The sequence below is a fragment of the Melospiza georgiana genome, chromosome 6 (assembly GCF_028018845.1).
Source record: "Melospiza georgiana isolate bMelGeo1 chromosome 6, bMelGeo1.pri, whole genome shotgun sequence".
NCBI lineage: Eukaryota > Metazoa > Chordata > Aves > Passeriformes > Passerellidae > Melospiza > Melospiza georgiana.
This window is the reverse complement of record NC_080435.1, coordinates 60,870,977-60,891,670: the sequence shown is the minus strand read 5'-3', so window position 1 is coordinate 60,891,670 and position 20,694 is coordinate 60,870,977. Positions and strand designations below refer to the sequence as shown.

The 20,694-nt window shown below is 45.7% G+C and overlaps 1 protein-coding gene across 14 annotated transcripts in view; it reads left to right on the top strand.

The window, feature by feature from the left end:
• Nucleotides 1–4,063: 4,063 nt before the first annotated feature.
• The window catches only part of FBXO34 (F-box protein 34), a 40,063-nt gene continuing 23,432 nt past the window's right edge, over nt 4,064–20,694 (top strand). For 13 of the 14 annotated variants that reach the window (XM_058027216.1, XM_058027215.1, XM_058027214.1 and 10 more), the window contains exons 1-2: nt 4,064–4,163; nt 18,094–18,172. The gene's annotated coding sequence lies outside the window, so the exon portion shown is untranslated. The remainder of the gene's footprint in view (nt 4,164–18,093; nt 18,173–20,694) is intronic. The other variant, XM_058027204.1, reaches the window with a different exon arrangement.

Sequence of the window (20,694 nt, the reverse complement as noted above, 5' to 3'; positions counted from 1 at the left end):
TTCCCACTTCTGCTCAGGCTTTTCACCTGAAGTGGTTGCTAGTTTAAAAACCAGAACAAAATCAAGGAGCTGAAAACAGAAGTGAAATTCCTGTCTTTGAGCACAGGGAACACAGTTCAGCCTCTTGCTCTGCTCTGTGTGGTTTATTTTGCTCTGCAGCCCATTTTCACCAGGAATGTGAGGAAGCCACCCCCAGTGCCTCAGCCTGTCACCTCCTGGGAGGAGGGCATGGTCCAAGGTAGAGAGAGATGGTTGGACTCTCACCTGGATGAGCTTGGAGAGTGTCTTCCCTTTTCTGGCTGTTTCTCCACCACCCAGATCAGCAGAGACAAAAATAACATCAAACACAACCTTGACACCCACAGTGTTAAACAGACAGAAATTATTATTGCTCCAATCCTTCAAAGTGCTCTGACAGATCCCCAAACCCCAACGTGGGCCTGGGATCCTGAGCTGATGGAAACACCTGCACTGGCTCTGAAAAGTTGTTGAGTTTGCTGGGGTCCCCAGGATGAGGTGAGAGATGAGAATTTGACTCTATGCTCTTAGAAGACTGATATATTATTTTATGATATTATATTAAAAGAATACTATACTAAAACTATACTAAAGAATAGACAGAAGGCTTAACAAGAATGAATAATAAAAATTCCTGACTGACTCTTCAAAGTCCAACACACAGCTGATGGTGATTGGTCATGAAGTTAAAACAATTCACATGTTTGGATAAACAATCTCCAGGCTACATTTTAGAGCAGCAAACACAGGAGAAGCTGAAGCTTCTCAGCTTCCCAGGAGAAAATCCTGGGCAAAGAGGATTTTTCAGAAAATATAACAATGGCACAAAGTGATCTAATGCACCCCTCATTTGATGTTTCCTGCTCTCTGCTCCCAGGTGGGAGTTTCCACTTGCCCTTGGGAAGTGTCTCTCTGTGGACTATAAATAGAAGGACAAGGTACCTGACTCTGGGGATTCTGTTGCACTCTGGCAGCTGATACCCAAAAGCTGGATGTTGTAGCACATTTGTAAGCTCCCAGCTTTCACAAAAATGCAAATCAGCAATGTCAGCATGCAAAGTGCACTTGGGAACACAGCCTGAGTGGTTTTATCTCAGCATATCTGCTCATCCTCTGTTATTTACGGGCTGTTCACACCAAATGTTCCCTCACAAACCTGCTCCAGCACTGCAGGTGAAAGCATCCTCAGCTGCCTTCTTTCTTCAAAGCCCAAGGCTGTGTTCTTAAAGGATATCACACTTCTTTCCAAACAGACTCAACCCTTCTTAGTTTTCTTCCAGAGGCAAAGAGGGGAGTGGGAATTAACCCCAGAAGAAATGCTGGATTCAACCATAAACCAGCGATAAGCTGAATTGAGACCAAACTCTTTTTTTGTTTCTAGAGACTTTCAGTGAGTTGCTTTGGGGAAATTGTGTTTTTTACCCCCTTGAGCAGAAGCACATGAAGAAAGCACTTAGTGGGGTGGGATTATATGAAGTCTCAGCAGCAGGAAGTAGGTTTGAGTTAGGCCAAGACCATTACATTTTCCTCTGAAAAGAGCATCCTTTTCCCTACTTGCACAATAATTCCAGTTTGGGTTTTTTTTTTTTTTTTTTGTTGGTTTTTTTTTTTTTTTTTTTTTTGGCAGAAAACCTATATATTTTTTTTTTTTGTTTTCGGCCATTGTGTCTGCATTGCCCTGGGGCAGAACACCTCCAGTGGAAGCTGGATGGAGCTGCTGGAGTTGTGCTTCATGGTTAAAATGAATGCAGCCAGTAAGGGACAGTTCCTTCTCTTGGTTTAGGGAGTACAACACAAGCTGTGAGGAATATGACTGCTAATCAAGATGGAAACAATACAAGAGCTGTAAGGACTTGGTTAATCCTCTTTGGTCTGACAGAGTTAAACTTCTCCAGGTCTCTGATAAGATAGGACTGGGTTTCTTTATCTATTTTTTTTTTTTTAATGTTCAAGGCTACTGAAATGCAGAAGGACCAGATGGCCATTTAAGCTAAACAATGTGCAAAATCTTTCTTATATTATCACTAAGTGCCCCGAGGGGGGGGGTGGGAGGAGAAAGGTTGTTTAATCATTAGAAGTCAGCAGCAAATGGCAGTTCACTGTCTTTATCAATTTATAACAAAAGATTGGGGCCATATCTCTGTGAGGCCTTTCCTAATATGACAGGGCACATATTTCATTCCCCTTTAAGTCACCTGGGGATATCTTGCATCTCACTGCATGTCACCCAACTGTGGGGCCATGCTAGTAAAAGGGTTTTTTTTTTTTTCCATATGCATTTGGTCCTGTACCAAAACACAGACTTTTCCCCTGGAACACAGGAAACTACTGTGTCAGCAGCAGCTAAATCCCCTTGTTGTTCTGTGGTTTGTTACAGTTCAGAGGAGAAAGGACTGGAGGGGTGAGAACAGTAGGGTCTGTTTTCTGTCCTGTCCTCATCTAATATTTGACCTTCAGCAACTCATCTTACCTCTGTCTTCCCTCCCACCCTCCATTTGTATGTCATAGTCAACAGGGGCTGCAGAGACTTCATCTCAGCCATCTGAGGCACCATGTAAATGTGATCCTGGGCCTTGGCTAATTAGCTCTGTCCCTGGTCAGGGCTGTCATGGCACAATGCTGTGCTGACACACTTAAGCTGCTTTTTAGCTTGAGAGCAGTCTCAGGATCTCCTCTCAGCAGTGAAACCAGAGAGTAAATAGTGCTGCCCTCCAGCAGGTCAGGGAATCATAGAGTCAGGGAATTTCCTGAGTGGAAAAGCACCCACAAGGTTTATCCAGTCCAACTCCTGGCCCTGCACAGACACCCCAACAATCCCACCCTGGGCCTGAGAGCTCCGAACACTCCTGGAGCTCTGGCAGCCCTGGGGCTGTGCCCATGCCCCGGGGAGCCTGGGTAGTGCCCCACCACCCTCTGGGGGAAGAACCTTTTCCTGATATCCAAACAAAATGTCCCCTGAACAGCTTCCTGCTGTTCCCTGGGGTGGAAAGGGACCAGGCCTTTTCAGTTTGCTGCCTGCTTCCATCATCTAACTGGAAACAATCTGCCAAAATCTTTTAAGGTGAGGGGAAGCTCCTTCTTGTAGAAAAAGCTCCTTCTTGTAGAAACCCTTTTAGGTTCAAACTACCATCTGATGCCACCTCTTAATTCCCCTTTTCCCAATGCCTTCTCTTCGTGTTTCTTGTTGTCAATACCTTTGGTTTCAGAGGATTTCTCCAGTGCCCTTTCTCTCAGCAGGCTGAGGCTTCTTGAGACGTGCACAGGGAAGATGGCTGGGGTGACACTTGCATGACAAATCACTGCTGTGGATACATCTACAGCAGGAACAGCAGCTCTTGTTTGCCTCTGCCAAGGACAGATGACAGCAAAGGGCATTTAGTGATTGTGCCGAGGAGGAAACGTTGGCAAAACAAGCTGGCAAGGCTGGCACCACGCTGGTGGGGTTCCAGCACGGAGGGACACTCCCAGTGACCTCCCTGCAGCTCTCCTGGGATGGACAGCCCAGGGAGATGGTGGAGTCACCATCCCTGCAGGTGTTTAAGGAAAAACTAGACGTGGCACTCAGTGCCATGATCTGCTTGTTCTGTCACGGGTTGGACTCGATGATCTCAGAGCTCATTTCCAACCTAATTGATTCTGTGATACTTCTGGCCCTGCTGCCGGGACTTCAGTAGGTTTCAAAGCCAGGAGCTTTTTCGAACGACTTTTTGGCCTCCTCATTTTTAGCCCAGACTAAATTCACTGCTAAGTTGCCGGTGGGCTGGGAACCGGCACCCCCGCGTCTTCCAGTGCCACGTTGGTCACTAAAACTCTCGGTGAGCTGCGAGCCCGGCACACCGGGGAGAGCGGGCAACCACGGGGTCAGCAGCCCCGGCAGCTGCCTTGGAACCCGCTGGCCTCGAACAGGCACCGGCGAGGAGCCGGGAAGCGCCCCGAGCCGAGCCCCCGGTGCCTGGCGCGGCGGAGCGGCCGGTGCCTGGCGCGGCGCGGGGGCGGCTCCGCGTCCCGCCCCGCTCCGCCCCGGATTGGCGCGGCCGCCCGGCTCCTCCCGCCGCCGCCGGGCGCAGGGGGGATCCGGCCGAGCCGAGCCGAGCCGAGCTGAGCCTGGCGGTTCCGCCACGGCCCGTCCTCCGGCCCCGCTCCCGGTAGGCTCCCGCGGGCGCGGCACGGGTGGATGGGTGGGCGCTGGGTTCGGCGCGGTGCGGGCAGGTGGGCGGCGAGCGGCGAGCGGGGCCCGCCCGCAGCGCCCGCGCTCCGCCGGCCATGGCGGCTGCGGGGCCGCCGAGGGGCCGCTGCCGCCCGCAGCACGGGGCCGCGCCGAGGGCACCGCGCTCTGCCCGGCTTTATTTTACCCGCTCGCTTTATTCTGTCCGCGCCCCGCTCCCGGCCTGCGCGGGGGTTTTGTGGTGCTCCTTCCGCGGCTCTCCCGGCCCGGCGGCTCGGGCAGCGCTGCCCGGCTCGGTGCCGCGTCCCCCGCATTGCCCGCTCGCCGTGCGGGGCTCGGAGCATCCCCGCTCCCCGCGGTTGCGTAACGCGCTCGTCCCACGCGTGGCCGGGTGCACCAAGCCCCCCCCCCCTGTTTTCTGCGGGTCAGTCTTTTCGCGGATCTTCTTTTAAAAGCAAGTCTCCTCTAAAACCGCGTGTTTTCCCCCCAAATTTTGATCTCCCGAGTTGCGGTCACTTCCTGGTGGTGTTTTTTCTGCACGGCTTCCCCCCTGGTTCATCCATCGATCAGAAGGGAGGGGTTGTGAACTCGCTAAACATAAACAGTGATCCGAAAAGAGCTGTAATGGTTATTAGATATTGTGATAATTCTTGAAGGACGCCTTCACGTGGGGATGGCGTAAGAACCTAAGGAAAGGTTAAAAGTACAATTACAGTGGAAGTGATTTCTTCTCGGAATTACTTCCTCCAAGGCCTTACTGGAAAACAATAAGCGTAGCTTTTAATTTCTTCAGTAAACCGAGATTATTGACTTGTGCCACGCGGCTCCCGGTTGGAAAAATCTGCTTGGATCAGCCGGACAAGTGGGTCTGAGGCTCGTCCTGCCAGGTGCTTTGCACAACGCCCAGCAGCCGCGTGTGTCTCTGCTCCGGTTTTAAATAACCGGCTCGGATGGGGCTGCAGAGCTCACCCCAGCAGCCCGGAGCGTGTTGCGGGCTGTAAAAGCCGCCTGCGAGGCTCGGTGAGAGCTCCGGGGCTGGCCCTGCCACAGCGCTCGCGTCCAGCTTTGGTGGCTGGAGATGTCCAGGGGAGCTGTGGAACGGGAGAACGTGCGGCGCAGGCTCCAGTCGAGAGTCTTAATGAGTGTTTGCGTAGTGCTTCGTGTTTTCTCGGATGAAAGGTTTTACATAATTGGCCATTATAGTTGTCTGTCACCCCTAGAGAAGAGCCAAAAAAAAAAAAAACCCTAAAAGACAAGCAGGGAGGTAGGTAGTCGTCTTAAAAGTCCAAAGTCTAAATGCCTGTAGGTTGTGAATGCTGTTACTTCTGGGTGTGGAGACAGCAAAATGACTGAGTAAAAAAAAAAAAAAAAAAAAAAAAAAAAAGAATTAATCTAATTCTGTCCTCCTTTTGAGCCATTTGATCAGCATCATTGGGACAAATGACATCCTGTTTGCTTTTGAGCTGCTTGTTCTTCAGTGCCCAGAAGAATTCCTAATGTCACTCTGGTTCTACCGGCGTTAATGTTTTTGTTATTTTTTTTTTTCTCTTGAAATCTTAACTGGAAGCCTTTTATAATGTTTTGATTCCTTTTTAATAAATGGCTAATCCCTTGCTGCAGGGGATGGGAGTGTTTTGAACGCGGCATTTTTGGGTCCTGAGGGGAGGGGGAAGGGAGCGCCTTGTGTTGGTTTCCAGCAGGCACCCGCCTTCCCCCAGCCCGAGTGAGTGAAAGGGCCTTATTGACTGATTTGGAAGGTAACCTGCCCAATTCTCCTCTTACATGCTGAAACCCATAAATTTGCTGTAGCACAGAGCCTTTGAGGGGAAGAAATGGAATGTCAAGGAGCCTGGGCTTCATCACGAGCAGCCTGGTAACAAAGGCACTGTCTGTTAATTGCGTCGTGCTTATCAAAATCTCCCCGCCTAATGACAGAGTAACAATTTAATAGGTGTGAAAAGTTGTGGAATTTGATTTAATACCACTGTCTCAAAATCATCCTGCATGCTCAGTAGGACTAAGTTGTTGCTTTCATATTTAATTGGAGAGCAACCAGAGCTTGAGCAGAAAGCTGGGGATGTTTCACTTGCACTAAATGCTCTTTAAAAATCTTTTCCCCCATTTGCAGAAGAACTGTGAGTGCCTTGTTAAGTGCTGAGCTGTAGCTGAGTGACTTAGAGCTTATAAAACATCTTTCTGTGTCTCTTAAATTTGGGAGCTCATCTTGAAGCTCGTGCTGTGGGTGTTTGTCACGGGCTGGTGTGCAGCTCCAGGAAGGACTGTGGTTTTGGGGTGTGGAGGGGCCAGCTTGGGTTTGGGTGGTGTGAAGGTGACAGCTGTGCAGTCGATGCTCGACCCTGCCTGGGTAATGACGCTCCCTGAGGTTCCAGGTGTCAGCACCTCTGTCACCATGTGTTATTTTCATTTTTTGGTATAATCCTCAGCAGCGTTTTGGTATGATCGTCACACACAGAGAGGTTGTTGTATTCCCAGCAGCTGGGGCATATTTCAATATTCCTGTTGCAGGTTTGATAGCAGGTTTCAGAGAAGAGAGCAGCTTTTCTTGCATCTGATGGTTGAGTCTATAAGGAAAACACAAGGCTGATCCCAAACCTATAATGAAGGATAACATAGCCTGGGAAGCATCTCTCTTGTCCTTGTCTGCTGGGATTTTTTTGTCTCTTGTGGATTATTTGGTTACTGGATTTATCACTGGGTGTTCCAATCCATAGATTTGAGCTTTAGAAGGAAATTCTGGTTTAGTGAAAGTTGTGGGTTAGAGATCCTCTTCTGTAAGCTCTGCAGGAAGGAGGGCACAGGAATGCTGCTTTGGTATGTGTGGCTGCTCCATTTTTATTTGTACCATATTTTACTGGCTTGTTTTCTAAGCTGTTTTGATTCTATTAACTTATTAAACTTAGAGTCTATTAAAGTCAGTCTTTCTTTAATGTAGGAGTGTTGTCCTTTTTTTTCCAAATATCCTTTTTTCATCCCTAAAATATGAAACCAGCTAATTGTCCATAGTTCAGATTTTGCCTGTGAGATTTTTGTTTGGAATTTACATTGTAGCTGTGGACTTAGTGTTTATTCCCCAAATAACTTTTTTTTTTGGTGTTTTTTTGTGGAAGGGAATATCTGTGGAATATCTGCTGTATCACTTGCTAATCCTGCTGTTGCAGTTTTATGCCTAGAGCATACGTGGAGTTGTATTTACCACTGTAGGCATGGTGGTTGATTTATTTAACTATTTTAGGTATCAAACACAGAGAAATCACAGCAGGGCTGTCTGGTGGAGGTCCAGGATGAGCATCAGTGGTACCATGACCTGGCTGTCCAAATTTGGGTGTCAGGGAGAGGTGGATTAAATATAACTCAGGTGTGTCCCAACATGTTGCAGCTGCTCCTCCTGTTGCAGTACAGGGCTAATAGGAATGTTTACATAGATCACCTTCCTACACATCCCAGCTTCAACCACCTCTTTAGCAGCAACTTGCTGCTGGGCAGCCCCATGACTGCTTCAAGAGAGTAGAAATAAACTACAGAGGGACACAGAAATGGCTGTTAATAAAGTGTCAGCTTTTAAAAACAAAAAATTAGAAATGGCTGACTGGTATCTTGGGGAGCAGGAAATAGAGCTGGTTCTTTTTTATTCAGTGTGATTAAAAAATAATCCTGCTTTAGAAGCTGCTCTGTCTGCAGCTCCCAGCAAAGTGATGGCATTTGGGTGGCAGGGAGGCAGAATTGCTGCCAGTTAAAATCTTGCTGTCCTAATGTGCCATTCCATGCAGTGCTTGGAATATACCGTGTTCTTCTGCCTTGCAGCAAAACAACTAGTGATTAAAAATTCAGCAGATGCTGTGGTTCACTTAACTACTTGTTCTTGCATCATTCAGGTCATATCACACAATTAATGTTGCTAATGTTCGATCTAGCTTTTTTTTTTTTTTTTTTTTTCCTCTAAGAATGGAAATTATCTGAACTACCATGGGATTTACAGAACTGTTTTGGCAGGAATTGGGCTATGCAAAGTAAGTTATTCAGGACTGTTTTTGCCCTTCCCCTAACTTGGAGAATCTTCTTTTGATTTCAGAAATATTATTTGTTCGTGCCAGACAGGGCTGTAATTTCTGCAGCTTTTCTGACTTGAAAAATCAAAGTGTTTTCTTTAGATTGCTTTGAGATAAATGAGACTCCCTAGATGAGAAGGAAGAGGGGGAGAGCATGATAGGTGTAAGTGCTTGCTTTCTTACTTAAACTCAGTGTTTCATTTGGCCACAGAAGTATTTTTGTAAGAGAATTCTCATTTTGTTGCGGGCAGGCTTTCTGCTGCTTTCAGTACATCCACTTTTAACTTGCACAGTTTTGGTTAATAGCATTCAATCCAGGGTGTCACTGACTTGACTTGGAAATTAGCATTAAACTTTACCTTCCCCTCCCTATGTTCCTTTAATTATGTAAGATTTGGGTTCTTTTTGTAACACACACAGATTCTAGAAATCTTTTCTAGGCTGCCTGAAAGTAATATTCATGTAGGAAGAGACTTGTAGTTTGTTTTTTCTTCCTTTACTAGTTTTCTGCTTGGAAGCTGGTCTTTAGGAAGAAACTTATGCACTTTCTTTGTGGTCAGTGCAGTAACTTAGTGCAGGGAGAGCAACCAAAACATTCTCAAGACTCTCCTGCTGCTGCTGGGTGGTGCCCCCTAAACTGGATGGATGTGTTGATAGGAGCCTTCATGGCCTGTGCTGTTCTAAGAAAGATAAAATGCAGCCCAAAATTAAAATTGCTGGGTCTTGCAGTGTCTCTGAGATGAACTTGCTGTGGTGGGACAGCCCTGGAGAAATTAAATTGAGAATATGGAACGCAGGTGGAGTGTTTTAGTTAAGGGCACACACGAGGTTCACCCAGGGCTGAGGGAAGTGTGAAACAAGGGGTAAATCCATCCTAGGAATGGGAAAGGTGAATTTGTATCACACAGCATGTGATGGTATGTTTGTGAACCAGGATTTGGAGAAGGAATAGACAAACCCAAGAGTCTTTACTGCCACATTTTGTTTGGGCTTGCAGTTTGGGTGACTTTTTGTGATCTGTCAATTAGCACATCAAGAGGATGTATTTTCAGCCAAGGAAGACATTTTTCTTTGGAAAAACCTGTTTGGACTATTAACTCTAAATGTGCTTTGAGAGAACTTGTCTCAACCAAGTTGTCAGCAATCAGTTTGAAAAATGAAATCTTAAATATGTAAACCTTGAGTGTCCTGCTCAGAATGATGGAAAAGGAGGATTCAGGCTGATTTTTGCATATTCCATGAATGCACATATCCAATGTGCTGTACTTCCAGAATTGATATTCAGGATAATATGTTTAATCTTCAATTGCAAAAAAAAAAAAAATAGCTTCACACATAGCTAATTCCATCTGCTGGAGGAATAAGAGTGAGGCTAACTTCATCACTTATTTGGGACCTGCTTTTTGCTGTGCTAATTACTATGTATGAACTTTGCAAATTTGCATAATTTTTTGGCAAACCGAAGCGGCAGCCATTTAATTTAGAATTTTTATTAACTTTAAACATCCCTAGCAACTCCTAAGCTACTTCTGGTTAATTTTGTGGTTTTGGTGTTTTTACAGGGTTTGATTTTGAAAGCTTCAGGAGCTTTTGTCTTTTCCTTGCAATGACTTTATATAAGCAACAGCAGCTTGCTGCCATTTCCAGTAACTTTCAACCTGCAATGTGACACAAAATTCCTTCTGTCATTCGGATTTTAAAAAGTGTTGAAGTGAGGTTCTTGTTAAAAAAATAATTCCAAAAAAGTCAAATTAGAAGGTGGGTTTTGGTTGCTCTTCTGCAGTGTGAGAAGAGCACTTGAAATATTTTAAGAGTATATGCATTTGCAAAAGTAACCTTGGGGAAACTGGGGCATGTCAAGTCTGGTCCTAATTCTGGTAAAAGCTGGTCTTATGATGGGAATTTTTAAGCTCCAAAGAGTTTGGATGTAAATTCACCATTGCAGATAGCTACTAAATGTTCTTTCTTTCTCAAAGACTTTATTTTGACACATTTGCAGCTTCCCAAGTTGTCTAGCCATGCCTTTTCCACTTGGTTTGCTTTTGTTTTTGTGACCTCCACCTTTCACTGATTTTGCTGGTTGGCAGTCAGTGGAGGTGGATAATCTGTAAAATATTGAAGCAGTTGGAATTTTATAGCAGAAAATACTGTCTGCTTTATTGGAATGCTGTCATTTGGAGTCAGCTGTTACATGCTGATTTTCTTTTGGAGGCAATAGACTGGATTAATTTTAAAATTTGAATTATTTGTGCCCACGTTCTGTCTCAGTACCATCAGAAACTTCCTATGTTGCTCTGTGCTGTTGCACTCCTGAGTCTTTGTCCCTCTTTTCTCATCCCTCCTGCTCTGTTGACCACTTAAAAATGCATTTTCCTCCTTGGGATGAACGGGGTTATATTGCCAGACTCTTTAATTCCTCTCTAATTGGCAGAAAGCCAAGCATAAAATCTTCTTCATAAGTCACCCTAGAGGTTTCTTTGTATGTGCTATTATTTTCTTTGCGTGCTAACATCACTGAAAATACTTTTTCTTTTTTTTTTTCCCTCTCCCCAAGTCTAGACCAGGCATAATTATATTTGTGTGTATGTGTAGGCTTGAGTGTTGCCACGCTGCAACACCCAATTTGAGGTCCTTGGGCAGTTTGAAACCAAAATTTCTTGCAGCATCAAAGGCAGCACTATCCCCTCTGCATCTAGGGAGGTGAAGTAATTTTCTGGTGTATCTGAACTTCAAAGGCAGGCTCATGGTTTGTGCCTGTGGTCTGCCTTTCTGAGATGTGTCATACTGCAGGCTATGTTTAAAAATAGAGTTTGGACCCTGGGTTCAAGCAGGACTTGTGTATAAATGGTAGTGGCCAGTGTTGGATTGTGATTAATTATGTTCATGTGTTTCCAGAGCACCCCAGTTCTCTTTTCATTTATGGAACTCTTCATTGAGATCTTTGTTCTGAGCCTCACCTTTATTGCAAAGTCTAAAAATCCTTCCCATGGTGAAGCCTTTGCTCTGGTGTTGGGTCTCTTGATGTTTTTGTGCCTTCAGAGCTTCTGTGACTGCTGAGGCTGAGACAAGCTCCCTGTAAATGTACATGCAGAACTGCCCCTTTTCCTCCTGCTTTGCCATGACGTCTACTGTGACTTTTTTGTATTCATTTTTTCATTCATTTTCTATTCTATTCGTTTTTCTATTCATTCTGTTAATTTCTATTCCCTCCTTGGCCTCCTGCACATGTCCTGGTGCTGGGGAGAGGAGGATCCACTGCTGAGCAGTGAGAACATGCAAGGCCTGGTACCTTGAGACAAGTGTCAGGCACTTGGGAAGGGAATTCTAGAAGAAACCTCACCCTTAAGGAAATCTTGTTGTCTGAAAATTGGTTTATACACCTCAATTTGACCATCAGGAGCTTGCCAGCAGGTGTGGGACAGACAGACTTTTAGTTCCTTGCATTTTTTCACTTCATTCCTCTCTAAAGAAGGATAACACTCCACCATTTTATTTTTTTTTTCATGAGGTAACTTTATCTTAATAAACAGATGAATGAGGTGATGCAGAGAGTGCTTGTTTTTGTGGGTGAAATCTCTGTGAATCTGCAGCTCCTTCTGAAACTGGGGCTGTGGGAGGATTACTGATAGCAATGAATCCATCTTCCATGTGTTAAGGGAAAAAAAAAAACTCCCTGTATTTCTCTTAAAGTGCTCATGGATGTTTTTTTAGATGCAGTAGGACTGCAGATGTAGTCACATTAAAATATAAAACATTTCACTTGGAGTTGGTCTCTCAGCAGAAGGAGTTGGAGACGTGACTTTGGTGGAAGTTGCTGGGAATTGTGTTTCCAATGCAGCTCTGCTGTGGATGGGAGCCCGGAGCAGTCTGAGTCATGGAGAGGACATTCAGGGGATGCCACCAGCCGTGGACTGAACCAGTTTTCCTAATGATTGCTTTGTTCAGCTTTAGCTGCTCATGGGGTTGTTGAGATGGTGTCAGCTGATGTGTCAGCTGGAGGCCATGGGGTAAATTGTAGGATAAAGAGCAGTAGTTTACATACCTTTGTAGCAAATGTCTCTGCTGCCATTCTGCACACTCTTCTTGCCTTAAAAAGGTTTTTTTCAGCCCTTTTTCCTGTTTGGATCAGTAGATGTATGGAGCAAGGAAAGGGTTGTGTGTGGATTTTACGAGGTTAACACATCTTCATCCCTGACCTGGCTGAATCCTACCAAGTGAAAGCACCAGTGCATCCTGCAGGGGTGGCCCATTGTCTTTGGGAAAATGTTTTCAAGAAATTGGGGAAAACTTATTTTTCACTCATTTCTCAACATTTTCCTGAGAGAAATTCACTCAATGGAGTGAATTCACTGAGTGAAAATTGCTGCACATCTAGTGGACCTATACAGAGCAAGTTAGTTGATGTTGCTTTAATGGTGGTTTTAAGGTTATTTTAATATTTTATTTTAAGGATTTGGGGAATGCCCAAATCCTTAAAATAAAATATTAATGCCCAAGGGACCCTAGCTGTCCCCTTGGGTCACAGATAGAGATTTTACTGGGTTAAATGTAAGGCAGAGGCTGCTGAGAGAAGCCTTGTCTTTAATTAGACCAGTGGGTATCACTGGGGTGGAGGGGAAGAGATGAGTGAGCTTTTGAGCCTGAGTAAATGTCAGATTGTATTTTAGCAGAATTGCAGTTTGGAATCAGGGATTCACTGAGTTCCCATTTGGCTCTGGGCTGTCTGGGGCCTTTTTGCATCTTCCATCTCTTAGCTGCACTTATGGGAAAGTTGCATTTACCACTTCACAGACACAAAGCAGAGCTCTTTAGGGGAAGGAAGGGTAAATGACCCAGGTAAAATGAGTCAGTAAAACTACCCAGAGTGCCAGCAAGTGATACCTGTGTCCTGAGTTTAATCTATTCCCTTCCCAGTGGTCATGCCCAGGAGGATCAGTGAGAGATGCTTTAAGCTACAGCTACTTGGAACAGCAGTGCTTTTTTTATTCTCCAAATAAAAAGTGGTTTGCTTTTACTAAAATAGCTAAATGCAGGCATGTTAAGCTTAATATACATGTGTGTGTGGGTACCTGAGAAAGCATCCCATGAGGTAACCCTGGAACTTTCTCCTGGGGAGATGCTGAGAATATCACCTTTGCTGCCAGTCTGTGCCACTGAATTTTGAAGAGGAAATGTGAAAAGGGAAAGGCAGAAGTTGTCACAGTTCATAAACGTGCAGAAGTTGTCCTTTACTGAAATTTCAAAGCTATTTTGAGGCCTTTCTTTTTTTCCTTAAGAATGAATTACAGTGGAATTCGTGCCATGCTTAGGATTTCTGAAACTTTAATTGTGTCAGTTGCTAGGTGTATTGACTACAAAGCTCTGAAAATATCAAACTATTTTTTACTTCAATAATTCTTGAGTTATTAGTGGGGGGGGAAATCTTTAAAAATAGAGCTAATAAAAGATTAAAGATCATCCACAGAGAAACAGGCATGGTGCCTCAGCACCCCAAACCAAGTGTCAGCTTGCACCCAGTTTTTGTGGAAATCAGAGGCTGGAGGATCACAGCACTGTCAGCATTACCTAAGACACAGCTCTTCAATTCCAAGCTTTGAAGCAAAGATCAGCACATCATTAACCCAACCTGTAACAAAGCTATGGAGTTAAAAATGTAGCCAAATGCAGACATGTTAAGCTTAATATACATGTGTGTGTGGGTACCTGAGAAAGCATCCCATGAGGTAACCCTGGAACTTTCTCCTGGGGAGATGCTGAGAATATCACCTTTGCTGCCAGTCCGGGCCAAGCCAGGCTTGTTAGCAGCTTGTAAGTGACAGCCCTACTTTGCTTTGTGGGTATTTTAAGTGGTGAGGGTAGCAGAGCTCCAGGGAGAGGTGATAACGTCTGTGCTGGTTTTCTTCTCGATAGGGAGGTGGCAGAGGAGGAGGAGACAGGACTAATTGCATACCTTCCAATTCCAGTTACTTCATTACAGAATAATCACTGGAGCAGCCCTGCAATCTGCTCTGATAGCAGATAAGTGGCGTGGCTCGCAGCACTTCAATATAAACAAAACTTAAGTGCTTTTTCCTTTTTCCCTGGAGTGAAACTGTAATTTCGTTATGTGAATGTTAGCCAGGACAAAGTTGTTTTTGCAGCTGTCATGATGATTCTCTGGGCTTTGTGTTAGAGGTACGTCCCCAGTGGATGTAGCAAAAATATCCTAAAATACTGCATTCCCATACCTGGAAGCTTCAGTTGAAGGCTCTCCAAATGTTTGCCAGGTGAAGATCTGTTCAGCTTTGACGTTGGATGTCTCAGAGGGTTTAGATATAAACCAGTGAAGGTTTGGATTATATTCCTTTCCAGAGCAATACATGTTAATTAACTTCTCTGTCTGCATTAAGCCCTGAAATAGTCAAGTGAAAGGGCCTGAGCACATCTCTGCTGCTTCAGAATACGAGTCCCTGTGGTGAGGGTGGTCACGTTGAAGCTTTGCCTCATTTTAGTTCTCTGGTGTGGAAATGGTGTTAAATGCAGCCCATGTGATGCACAAGAGAGGTATCAGGCAGAGATTGGGAGAGACAGATTTTGCCTCTCTTTGAAATGGGGTGAAAGTGAATTTGTACTCCAAGCTGAACCCTGGGAAATCATAAAATCCCAGAATGTTTGGGTTGGGAGAGACCTTCAAGCTCATCTCATTCCAACCCCCTCCCATGGGCAGGAACACCTTCCACTATCCCAGACTGTTCCAACCCCATCCAGCCTGGCCTTGGACACTGCCAGGGATCCAGGGGCAGCCCCAGCTTCTCTGGGCACCCTGTGCCAGGGCCTCATAAAACACCTGGAGCTGCTGCTGCTGCTGCTTATGACTTTCAGGTACCTATTTAAGGCCACAAGATCACCCCAGACAAGTGCCTGGACTTTGCACAGTGCAGAACCAGCCAAACCTTAAACTCTCTTCAGGCTCATTTTTTCTGGACTGCCACAGAACCATTAAATCTGATCCTTTCCTAAAAGGACAGCTGAGTGTGCAATGTGAGCCACATAAAATTCTTTGTCTCTGCTTTGGACTTGAATGGAAAAGTGGTTTGTTTTCCCATTAAATTGACCTCGAGTGTCGCTGCCCCAAAGGGGGTCTGTTCTTGGCCAGGGGCAGAGCGTGCTTGGCTCTCCCTGTGCTTTGCTGCAAGCCTGCTAACTCACTCCAGGACCATGGGAGGATGGTAATGCTCTAAGGCAGGTATTTGTTAGCAGGTTAAATGTTTTGGGAAAGAAAATGTAATATATACTTTGTGAAAGTTAACGGTTTTGGAAGTTGAGGTTTGGTTGTGTTGGTGGTAACTCGGCTGATAGCGTTGATGGTGTAGATCCAACTGCAGCACTAAGATCTGGGAAATAAATAAGGTGAAGTGGTGGTGAATTTCAAAGGAACAAAGAATGCAAGGCCTCCTTAATTGAATCTTACATTTTTAGGGTGGCTTTCAGAGGGAAGAGCCCAAATATGCTTTGCAGACCAACCTGTGCATTGTGTACTGTAGTGGGTCCATGTAGGGATCCATGTAGGGACAGTGTGACTTATTTAATGAGGTAAACTGCATCATGTTCCTTTTTAAAAGAAGTATTTCTTTATTTGTATTGGGGAAAAATACATTTTTCCTGAGAGTCTGTATCTGATCAGACTCCTGCATCCCTGTATAGCCACTGATGTTGCAGGGACAGGAAGCTGGCAGGTTGGATTGAGTATTCCCAAAATAAAATGAGGTTCAGGCCTGGAGTGTTACCTGGCAGGGCTGCCTGACCCCCACCTGCTGGGGATGTTGACTCACAGTGCTCTTTGCTCATGGTTTGTTTAGGAGAAAGTTTTAGGATGTGAGTCTCATGTGGGAGCACAGCTGCCATGCTGCTTTTTTAAGAGGTTGACTGCCTTGACTTTGTAGGGAAAATAAGCAAAAATATGGGCTGTGATATCTTTGAAGCTGCTCCCAGGGTAATCCAGGTGGGAAGGGACTCACCTATGGACAGGTGGGTAGTCAGGAAGCATCAGCAAAGCCCAGCTCCTTCCTAAGAGTGAGCAGACCTGTGAACACCACCACATTCACCCAGCCTTGGCTCTTCTCTGGCTTCTGTTTGCCTTTTAATGGCCGTGGGGTGCCCCAGTGCTTCCTTTCTCTCTTCCTGGTGTTTGGTGGCCCCTGTGATGTTGGAATCAGCACATGGGAGCAGGTGGGCACTTGGGGAGTGTCCATGGGATTACACTGGTGTGTTTATGGCCTGGCCTGGCTGCACTGGGACTCCTCATGTGCTTCCATATCCAGTACTTAGTCACCATCCATCCTCACTGCAGAAAATGAATGGAAGACAAATTGTTACTGGAGACTTTTCTAGGGAAAAAGTTTTTAATGAGTACCTGAAGGGCCACAATCCCATGGATTGTGTGTGGTGTCATGTAGCTGTGAGCAGGTTTTCCTTATTGCAGAAGCTGGATTGATTCCTCAGGCTGGATAACATCTGATTTTTATATGAGGGAGGGGGAAAAGTTGTGTGACTTTAATCTGAATCTACTAGGTACTTAATAGGAAAGACCTCTGCCCTGAGTGGCTTGCTCAGCCTGTGTTGTGTTGCAGCAGCTCCATGGAGATGAAGCCTGCTGGCTTTATTTTACTCTGAAATCCATTTGGCTCAAAATTGCTTCCAGAATCTCATCCTCCCTGGTACATCAGACTTGTGGCTGGGTAACCTGCTGAGTGTTGAGGCTTGTGGCAAAGCCTGGGTGCTGTGGTGGCCGAGAGGTGACACCGGCACGGGGAACTTGTCCTTCAGGTGACGGGCAGAGGCGCATTTCCGAGAGCTGTCTGCTTCTGCCTGTCTCATCCCTTTATAATCTGCAATTTGTATGTAAAAGCAGAGGGATTTAGGTTGTTTTCTGTGCAGTTGTGGCCCGTGGGAGCAGTGGGCTGTCGTGGTGTTTGGCCCTGGAGCTGCCTTGGTGGCCGATTGCGTAAGCGAGCGGAGGTATTTGCAGCAGGCGCTTGGAAACGGGGATAATTCAAGTCTCCATCGAGCTCAGGCTCAAACAGGTTGTGGAATTTATTTATACAACACCACTGGGGTGTGTGACACTGCAGAGCCAAACAAACAGAGGTTCCCAGCCCCGAGGCTTGTGCTGGGTGTTAGATAACGAGGGATGGGGTAATTACAGCCAGGGACATGGGCGGAGGGGTTCCGAGTGGGCGAGGGCTGCATCCGTGTGGAGAACATGAAATGTGCCTCCTTAATGGCACTGTGAAGAAACTGTGGGTGCACCTGGGGTTATGGCAGGGCTGGAGGTCAGCTCTGCAGGAGGAAGTGTTGTCTGAGCTGTTGGGGAGGTGTGGATTAATAAGGGAAAGCGGAAGGAGGCGAAATGAAACCAGCCAGGGGAGCGGCCGCGTTACGTGGAAGCTGACGTGCAGCAGCCCTGGCACTCCAGGGGCTTGGGGAGTCTGGGTGTCACCACAGCCACTGGGAATCCACACCCCGACCCCAGAACATGTGTGCTTGATGGGAACAGAAGAACAGGTAAAGAAAGGGTCCAGTGTGGTTTCTGGGGCTTGGCTGTCCCTCCTCTCTGCTATCTGTGCTCTCCTGGTGCCAAGTTGGCTTCTGCCCAGCCACTGGGCTGGTCTTGGGGTGTACTCGATCAGTCAGCACTGAAGATCTTGAAGTGGTGGTTCCCCACATCAGCAATGCATGGATTGTTGTTCCCATGTGCCCTTTGACTGGGCAAACTGGATCTTTTGGGTTTCAGGAGCTGGGTAGTGGTTGTTAATACCTTTACTGTGTCACTAATTTCCTTTTTCCTTCCCTTTTGCTCTCCAGAAATGCCATTCTCCTGAGTGTGTAAGGAACCCACAGAAGTGTAATGTCTAACCCTACATGGAATAACAACTCTTGGAAGGTACCACCCTTTTTTAACTCCATAGCTTTGTTACAGGTTGGGTTAATGATGTGCTGATCTTTGCTTCAAAGCTTGGAATTGAAGAGCTGTGTCTTATGTAATGCTGTCCCTTTGAAAGGGCTGACAGTGCTGTGATCCTCCAGCCTCTGATTTCCACAAAAACTGGGTGCAGGCTGACACTTGGTTTGGGGTGCTGAGGGACCATGCCTGTTTCTCTGTGGATGATGATGTCTTTAGGCAGCTCTGGTGCTGCCTTAGGAACAGATGGTGGTTTCTATTCAGAGAGCTGAGCTGAGCTTTCTTCATACTTGGTGGCCATCCTTGGAAACATATTGCCCTTCTTTTTAGTGATGCATGATGGTTTGCCTGTTTCTCCAATTCAATGACCTTCTGGATTGTCTTTCTTGAGGCTTCCAGGCATATTTATAAAGAATATTGTGCTGAAGTGCAGTTCCACTTTAACATTTCGATTGAAATGTCTTGGCTGTTCGTGCTGCATTAACCAGCTCTCAGGCGTTGGCTTGTTCTGCTGTCTGATCCTGCAGTGATGCCATAATACTGAATTTTGGACTGCCCTGTGCATTGCCATGGCAACAGACTGATGTCACACTCTCAAGGACATGACTTCAGTGCACGATCATGCAGAGGCACAGTCAGATTTGTGGAGGAGAAAGCTGACTAATGCACATCTCAAAAGCAAACAAGGGGAATGCAGGTTACAGCTGACCAACCAAGGTGCCTCAGTGTGCAAATTCCCCACTTAGAGGAGGGGCTGATTTTGTCCCTGAGACAGGAACAATTGTCTTGATGAGCTTCTCTTCACCATGGAGAAGCAGAGGACTTGCAGGTTTCTTATATCTTTAAAACAGGTGGTGGAGGAGATCATTGTTTCTGGGGTGGGGAAATGCTCTCTGGTTTCAGAGCTTTGAAAGGGCACTGCTTTCTTTTCATTTTAAAGAACCTCTCAGTGGTCTTGTAAGCACCCTGAGAATACTTTGACTTGCTTAATGTTGTTCAAACAGTTTAATTGGTTTTCCAAAGCTTTTATTTTATCCATAACATTGGAAGGTGAAAGGGGAACTCCGCATCTGCATCATGGTCACATTTTCCTATATCCTATTAGCAGATTCCAAGATTGTTTAATGTGATCTCCACCCATTTCATTTGGCTGCAACCTTTGCTCCCATGAAAACAAGGCTGATTGTTCTGAATTGCTGTGTGTATGTGCTTTGGCAAGGCATGAAGGTACCTACAATAACACAACCATTGTCTGGAAAAAAAGGCAGTTTGCAGTAATAACTACAAATAACAGGGTGCAGTCCAGGGGCAAGACAGATAATGGTCCTTGTCCCACCCACTGCACAGGGCAGATTCTTAAACATGGTCACCCCTCAGCATGACAGGGCTGTGGGCTTTAGCCTGGGATGTGAATACTGGGAATAAGGGACTGAAATATTTGCAAGTTGTTCCAAGTTTCTCTTTCCTGGCCTCGGTTCCATTGCTCGTATCTACGGATGGGGAGACTGAATGACTTTTGCACAATGCAGTGTTTTATTTGCATGCTGTGAGCAGTTTAACAAGTGTGTGTGTGCTAAATGAAGCATTCCCACTTTCAGTGAGCAGCTGATGCACCCTTAAAATAAAATAAAAATGAAAAAAACCCAGTGCCTTTAGGTTGAACAGTGGGGTTTTGAGGGGTGACATTGTGCTGATGGGTCGTGCCAAGGCTGAATGTTAACTAGAAATGCTGTGAGATGCAGCAAATAACCAACTCACACTCCTTGGTGCTAAAGTAATTTTTGCTCATCTCTGCACTTTGTGGGTAAAAGCTGTTATAGTACAAGATTTGGAAGGAACATAATTGTTTTAAATGTTTAGTGTCACAGGAATTGAGGGCATTTAACAGAAACTGGCATTTCTTGTAGCAGTTTGGTTGCCTCCCAGGACAGGAAACTGTGAAGTGGTAAGAAAAGAGTCAGGGAAGGAGTTTAACAACCCTCTCTGTAAATCATGATGCTTGAATTCAGATCCTGGCCTCGAGCTGAAAGGACTGGGAGCTCTGCAGGACGCAGTGATTCAAGCTGCTCTGCACAGAACAAGAAGATAGTGGTGATGGACTCTCAGGAAGGCAGCCTTGCTGAAAAGAGAGGCTTTGTGATACAGTTGAGGGGAAGGAAGTCTGGAGAACTCAGAAAAGGAACAGATGTTTTTGGTGGTGGGGAAAAACTTAACTATCCCTGTAGTTTGCTCTTGCAGCAGAGCCAGCAGGAGGAACTTGATACCAAACAAAAGTAGGCACACCCAGGATTTAGCAGAGGGATCCTGGAAAGCTGAAAATCAGTGCTTTGGTGCTTTTCTGTTTGACAAATACCTTATGCAGTGGCATCTGGCAGACATAATAATGTATGTGTGTGCAAAGGTGTGTGTAAAACAGCTTGAAGGTGTTAGATGTTTCTCTTTAACAGCAATAAAAGAAATATTGATGTATGAAGTGATACCCAAAGTGGGGAGCCAAGAGAGAT